Consider the following 8,287-nt stretch of genomic DNA (forward strand, 5'->3'; position numbering starts at 1 on the left):
CAGTCTTGAGAGAAAGCCACTTCAACTCTACCACCCCAAGAGGTTCAAAGGGGGGGATGCTGAAGTGCATTAAGCACCATACTTAAGTCCCATGGAGGAACCAAGGGCCTTTTTCTCTGGGCTGTAAGTCTCTGGGCACCTCTGAGGAAACGCGAAATCAATGAGCAACTGTCCTCGGTGAGTATGCACTCACCGATGCGAACAGCCTTGATCGCTGCCACCATACCTCGCAAGGTATCGGGAGACCTTCCTTCCTCAAGCCGGGACTGCAAAAACGGCAAGATTTCCTTGGCTGTTGCTAGGTAGGGATCCACCTTGTGTGCTCCGCACCAAGCAGTGAAGGCCCCCATCGGTACGAATAAGCAGCCCTGGTGGATGGTGCCCGTGCTTCCTACATTGTCCGGACTACCGGCTCAGATAAGCCTAAGCCTGTCCCTCTCAGGGGCCAGACCACCAACCTGAGTCCCGCAGGGAAGGGGTGGAACAGGGTCCCGCTGGCCTGACACAGCAGGTCCCTCCGAAGCGGGAGCTCCCACGGTGTTCCATCCAAAATTGAGAACCATGGCATGTGGGGCCAAAGGGGGGCCACTAGGAGCAACTTTACCCCCTCCACCTGGATCCTTTGGAGAAGGGGTGGGAGAAGACCAAAGGGGGGGAGGCATAGAGCAGATCCTTGGGCCACTGGTGTGCCAGAGCATCCCATCCCAGAGGTGGATCGTCGTTCCTGAGAGAGAAGAAGAGTCGGCAATGTGTCAACTCCCTCGAGGCAAACAGGTCAACCACTGCCCTGCCAAAGCGACGCCAAATCTCCTCGACTACCTGAGGATGAAGTCGCCACTCCCCCGGATGGGGACCCCCTCTCGACATGATGTCCGCTGTGTTTAACAGACCTGGTACAAGTACAGCCCTGAGTGAGCAAAAGAGGGGGTGAGCCCACCGCCACAGTTGGGTTGCCAGTTTGCAAAGGGCAGGGGAACCTAGGCCCCCCCTGCCTGTTGATGTATGCTGCAGTCACAGTACTGTCTGTCCTGACGATTACGTGGTAGCCTCTCAACCTTTGCAGGAACTGCCGAAGTGCGAGGAGGACAGCCCTCATTTCCAGCACATTTATGTGTTGGGTTACCCAGCGGCCAGTCCAGCGCCCTTTGATCCCGCAGCCTTCGTGGACAGCGCCCCAGCCTACTAGGGACGCGTCGGTGAATACGAGCTGGCGATAGATCACAGCTCCCAGAGTGCTCCCCCTTGCTATGTTGGCCGAGTCCCTCCACCAGCGAAGAGCCTTGTGGAGTCCCTGAGAGACCATCACTGGGGTCCGGTGGTACGTCTGTGGACAAAGGCCTGTTCTCGACAGGCACCTTTGAACAGGCCGCATATGCAGGAGAGCGAGAGGGACTACTTGCACCATGGCAGCCATCAGACCCATGAGGCGAAGGCAAAGACCCCAATTGACTAGAGAGTGTAGCCGGAAGTGGCTTAGGCAAGCCATGAGGGTCTGCCGCCTTTCTGGAGTCAGCACAATGGTCCCCCTCCTGGAATCCAGGACCATGCCCAGAAAGACTGTCACCTGTGAAGGTCGAAGCCTGCGCTTTTTGCCGTTCAGCTGCAGGCCCAGCTTGTGAATGTGCTCCAAGAGGAGAGCCCCATGATGGCAGCATTGTTCCTCTGAGCTCGCGCATATCAGCCAGTCGTCCAGATAGTTCAGGATCCTGAGCCCTTGGTGTCTCATGGGTGCAAGGACTGCATCCATACACCGGGTAAATGTACGGGGAGCCAGAGATATACCAAAAGGCAGCACCTGAAATTCGAATATCCTGCTCTCGAAGCCGAACCGCAGGAACCGCCAGTGGCCCTGCCAGATTGGTATCTGGAAGTAAGCATCCTTGAGGTCGATAGTCGCAAACCAATCTCTCGTAGAGATGGCTTGCCTGACCCTGGGAATTGTCAGCATCCTGCACCTCAGGGGACGGAGATATTTGTTCAGCCCCCTGAGGTCCAGAACAGGGCGAAGGCCCCCATCCCGCTTTGGGACCAGGAAGTAGTGGGAGAAGAACCCAGCCTGGTGGTCCTCGTGCCTCACCTCCCTTATGGCCTTTTTCCCTAGGAGGGTGGACAGCTCTTCCCGCAGTATACAAGCGTGCCGAGGGTCGTGGACTGAGGCGAAGGTAGCTGCCTTTGTTACCGGCGGTTTGTGGAGAAACTGCAGGCGGTAGCCATGGGACATAGTTCTCACCACCCATGGGTCCGCGCCCAGGGCTAGCCATGCCGCTCTGCGATTGGCTAACAGAGAGCGGCTGGCTAGCCTTCCTGAACCGTCAGGAAGGAGGGGGGCGCCTTGAGGACCCTTGACCCCGGGAAGTGGGTTGTCCACCTCTCCCCCGGGAGTGCCACAGCGTCGAGAGGCTTCCAGATGAGGCCTGAGGTCCCCTGGTCCCCATTGTGGGACATGCAGTGTCGGGCGAGGCATTGAGGCTCTTGGTTGCCTTGAACCTCTAGCCCTCCTACGTAAGTCGCCAGAGACTGCTTGCGCACAGCGGCGACTTTCTTGAGCTTGCAGCAACATTTTAGCTGCCTCTGCTCCGAATACAGCCGAAGGATCAACTGGCAGCTTAAGAAAACAGTCCCGATCTCCTTGCGGGAGCTGAGACTGAGACAGCCATAGGTGGCGTCTGGCGACCCAGAATGAAGCCAAGGCTCTGCCTGAAGCAACTGCCTGCTCCTTCATAGTAGAAGAAAGGCATGCAGAAGCGGCCTGGAGCTCATCCACAATGGAACCATCCTGTACCTGCAGAGACAGTTGACGGATGTAAAGGGACATAATGGCTCCAGTATTAGCCAGTCTGGTCTGTGTAGCCATAGCCCTGTGCATCTTTGCTAGCAGACCGTCCATAATCCTGCAAATCTTGCTAGGGCAGGTAACCCTACCTAAGACAGAGCTGGAGGGAGAGACCAGTGGCGTGAGAGCCGGGTCCACAGGGGGGAGCGGCCCACAGGCAATTTGCACGCTGTCCTGCATGTTGGTCAATATCCGACATGATGCAGACCACCTGTGTGTAACCGGTGCACCGAATTGGTTGCACACTAACTCCTTAAAATCAGGCAGAAGAGGCACTTGCATTGGTGTAGCAGGGGGCCTCTCCGACCTCCTCAAACCGGGAGGAGGGCACCCCACGGTTTTCAGGGAGGGCAACGCCCAGAGCTCTGGCTGCCCTGCCAAAAACCTCCTCAAAGCGGTGGGCTCCCCCACCTTTAGAGGTGGTGCCTGCCATGTTCTGCCCATCAACAGGGTCACATTCCTCAGAAGAGAAGACAGTCTCCACATCCATGTCGTCCCCTTCTTCCTCCTCCTCCACCAACTCCGGAGTCGGGGGAGAGAGTGGGCTGGTCTGAGGATGAACTGACAGAGGCTCGATAACAGGGGAAGGAAGGATAGCTTGCCATGACTCTGAACACTCCCCCCTACCCTGCACAGGCTCCGCCCTACTTCTAATTTTCCACTGGAAACTGCATGAAGAGGGGAGCATGCCCGTTTCAGTGCAAAAAACCGACAATGAGCCTCTCTTGTGCGTGCAGGCATGATAAAGCAGTCCATACAGGACTGTGGACTCGCCTTTGATAATATTGCATGTTGGTGACCTAAACACAACACACACATATCATGGCCATCCTCCAAAGGCATAGAAATGCCACAACCCACACAAAGATGTCCCTGGTGGTCGGCCATAGCCGCCAATACAGTGCCGCTTTCTTTCAGGGGGCGGGGCCCAAGCGTGACGCGCAGCGACACACTTCCGTGTTTACAAACGGCAGTGGACCCGGTTAGCTTATGCTAGTAGCAGCACGTTGCCCAAACACAGAGCGACAGATTGGGATTTGGATTGTGAGAGAGAGAAGAATGGTTTGCAATGAGCGCGTCAGCTGCACCGCAGCAATACCCTTCAGAGTCGCCGGCAGCGCCGATACGGCCAGAGCGCCCACTGCACAGCCGCGAGCAGCGGAGCTCAGCGGCAGTTCAACCGGGCGCGTCAACTGCACCACAGCAATAAGCCGGTAAGAACCTTGGGAGATGCCGATTTAACCGGGCTGGAGCTTCGACCCACTGTTAGCCGACTCGAGAGTCTGCGCTCAACACGGGGCCCCACCAAGCGCGTCAGCTGCACCACAGCAATACGCCGGTATCGGGGATCACAGCCACAGAAATCACAGCTTTTTTTTTTGTTGAAAATAAACACCACTAACGGATAAGGAAACAGCAATCCAGGGAGGCTGCCCGCAGACAGACAGGTAAGCGATTATATGCTGTAACCCACACACAGAAGTTTCTACAACAGATTGACACACTGCACCCTGACTGAGTGGAGATCAAACAATCACTGAATCCACGCCTGCACAGGTGTTTTATAGGTAACCTGTGGGGCGTGGCCGGGCAAGCCGGAGTGTCTTAAAGAATTATCCATGTACCCTGACGAGCAGGGGGGTCATTCCCCATACATATGAAATATGTATCTGGCTGGAGAGATAGTCTCAAGACGATAGAGAACGATCCTTCCAGGCTACTCTTGGGCTGCTATGATTTTATATTGACATGGCCTTTTATACTGTTAGCACTGTTTTTGCTTTTAAACTGTGTTGTGATGCACTTTGTGGCTTTTTGTCTGTGAAAGTGCTATAGAAATAAATGTTACTTACTTACTGTGTATTGTATAATGCTGCGTTCACACCGGATGTGCCACGAAATGTCCGTACGTCCAGATTCCATACAAAGTCAATGGATAAATGAGTCCCAGATGCGAAATCTTTCCAATGCGGCGGTGCAGTGCAATCCGCATGTCAAGTGCGTTGGCTGTGCAAGCAAGCGCACTCTCTATTTTATGCATATCCACATACCCGTAAGAGTTGAAATTATTGAACTCCTGCAGCTGTTTTGCATGACGAAAGCCAATCAGAGTCTTTGTTGACGATGACGTCAGGCTGTCAACATGGACACAGGTCTGTTCAATGACCTTTATAACCAGGACCGGACTAGGAAGAATTTGGTGTGAAGGAGTCAGTGAGGAGGTGGTAGTAGCAGATATAAGTTCTCTCTGTAGTTTTCATCTTTGAAAGTCAGCACTGAGCTAGGATAGCATTAGCAGCTAATCACACCAGCTTTTTTCACTGGTGGTTTATGTTTATGAGAGGAGAAAAAGCTCCTCGCTTCAGCAGGCAATGAAACTCACCGAGTTGGATGTGTCGCTGGTGGGCGGGGCTTCGCTTCAGACGTGCGTATGATGCGAATGGGAAAATTTTTTGATTCTGCGGTCCTTGCGGTGCATTACGTATGGTAGATGCGTCCGGTGCCACAGAACACGCATTCGGTGTGAATGCAGCATTAGTAATTGAGCATGCGGTGGTCTGTCAGGAAGCACACAGCGCTGGCATTGAGTGGGCGTGTCTTACTGCGTCAGGAGTAACGCCCATAATCAAGGCATTTTTTGAATTTCCCCCCTAATGGCAGCTCAGCAGAAAGCAGGAGTTTAGTTACTCTTTAAGTTTGAACATTTATTAATCAAACAAGTTCAACCTACCTGTAGATTCACTGTTCCTGTATTTAAACGGGGGTGCTGTGGTATCTGTGACACAGATACTGGGTCTCCTTCGTAGCAGAGATGGAAAGGCTGGCTTCACCTCTCCCAAAATATTGCAATACCACTTGTACCCTCAGCAATGTATATATTGTGACGCTTTAATATCGCAATATATTGACGCACGATATATCATCCCATCCTTAGTTAACAACCAGTGAGGGCGATCGTGGTTCAGGTGGTAGTGGGTCGTCTTCTGATCGAGAGGTTGGGGGTTCGATCCCAGTACCTGACTATGTGCAAGACACTAAACCCTAAGTTGCTCCCAGTGGTCGACTAGCACCTTGCATGGCAGTTCTGTCTCACTGGTGTGTGAATGTGAGAGTGATTGGGTGAATGAGCTGATATGTAAAGCGCTTTGAGACTGCTTCAGTGTGGTGATAAAGCGCTATATAAAATCAAGTCCATTTAGGGTTGGGTCAATTATAATTGTAATTGATTCCAATTATGGCCTGACCATAATTGTAATTATTGAAAAAAAATAATTTTTTTTAAATCTGTTTTTAATTAAATGCATAACAGTTCTATGGCTTACAAATAGGGTTATAAGGGTTAGTGGGTTAGAGTTAGGATATAATAGAATTATTTTGAATAGGCACAATACAACTTTACACTGTAACAATATTGTGAATGTAACTGATGTTATAGCATATACTGTAGCTACTGTTAAAATCCAACTCTTGTCCCTCGTTGGGCTTTCACATAAGATATTATAATCAAGGCACTAAAATGTAAATTTAAGATGCTAAATCGACACCATACACAGATACAAAAGCACATGCAATCATCACAATGCTATATGAATACAAGTTAGTAAGACTGCAATTGAACTTCAGTAATTGAGAATTTAATTGTAATTGACTTTCAGGGGAAAATTGTTATTAATTTGCAATTGGAAAAAAATGTCAGTCACTGTGATTGTAATCAAACATGGATAATTGGAAACAGAATTGTATTGAAAAATGTAATTGACCCCAATTCTGAGCAACAGTCTGAACCCAAAAAGAAAATCCCAGATCACGGGCCTACTGACGTTGATTTTGAACTAGTGCTATAAATGAGTCAAATTGTAAACATTGTGTTAAAAAAATAATATTGAGATGTCTGTGAATAAAAAGGTAATAAAGGAGATTTCTAAACCATTCGCACACATCTGTACTTTTTAAACTCAGACATTTCTAAACAAAATGAAAAGTGCAAATGTTCTTCAAATCACATTGATCCCACAGTGCTGATCAATGTGGCTGATCTAAGCAGAAAATATACATCAGTTTATGATTCTACACACTTCTGTGAATAAGGAAAAATCATACGTACACTAAAAAAGTTGAAAAAAATCTAAATATATATTTAAAGCTTTGTTTATAAATGTTCTCCAGCTTTTTATCTTGATAACATAAATAGAAAAGACATGAAGACATGTATGACAAGCAGACGAGCATAGTATGAAATCAGCTTCTTTATTCAGTCACCGTTACCTTCAATAATAACCAATGTAGAAAACGGATTCAACACAGACAAGTTAACATCACATACATGTCTAAGGCAGCACGCACACACCCACACACACAATAATCATGCTCAGCATACGCACCTGCATCCTAAACGTTCACATCATGAAATACTGACAAAGATCCATAAAGGCTTATTCTGCTTAGAAAATGTATTTTCCTCTCGTGTGGCAGATTTACTTAGTCTTTTCTTTTTAAGCAGATAAAGGGTTTGCTTTGATCATGTTTTAATTTCACAGTAAAACCAGATCTACAATAAAAAGCTGCAATGTCTACAATTTCCAAAGTTGTTGATTTTAAATAAATTTAAACTGATTTTAATCATCAGCGATTGAGTCCAGTGTTAGATCAGAAGCTACCTGAGAGCAGGAGTTTTAGTCCATGTGCTCACCAACTGCAAAGTTACCAGAAATAAACCTTCATTAGATACTAAACTAGAGGTCAGGTTTGAAAAAAACACTTTTTTGGCATCTAGAGTTCAGTGTCCAGAAATATTCAGTCAGTGAAACAAACATTACATGGAGTAAAGAATCAAAGCTTTGCAATGCTGAGACGTTAAAGCAATGCTGGGATTTCCTCTTAATTCATCATTCAAGACACATAATCTGCTGGTTTAATCTGTTTTACATCACTTTGTTAATCACATGTGAGTCAATGCGGGAAAGGTTTTATTTACCCCCATGGGGAGGTTTGCTACATCACATAGAATTAAGAGATGAGTTTAATTACCACGTTACCATGTAGGCTACACATGTATAGTGATATTCATATAGAAATCATGTTAACTATGGAAAAGATCAATGTGATGTCAGCATGGACTCTCACTGCTTAGAGCAGAGCCATAGACTTTTGTCATTTTGTGTGATTATAGAGCAGTTTTGTATTTTTTGGTTTGTGTCATTTGATTGATTATTTGTATAATTTTGTGTTTTTGTTTTGTATGTTTTTTGAGTCATTCAAAACCTGTCTAGTTTAGTCTGTTTTTCGACTATTTATTTATTTTTTGACAAGTTTTCAGTGTTTTTTTACGTTTTGGAGTGATTTTGTTAATTTTTGTCTTTGTTTTGAGTTATTTCAGTTATTTGATACATTTCTGTTGAGTTCTTGTGTAATTTTAAAGTGGTTTTGTACTTTTTTGCCAAGTTTTGGAGTTTT

Source organism: Gouania willdenowi, chromosome 16 (genome assembly GCF_900634775.1).
Source record: "Gouania willdenowi chromosome 16, fGouWil2.1, whole genome shotgun sequence".
NCBI classification, from domain to species: domain Eukaryota; kingdom Metazoa; phylum Chordata; class Actinopteri; order Blenniiformes; family Gobiesocidae; genus Gouania; species Gouania willdenowi.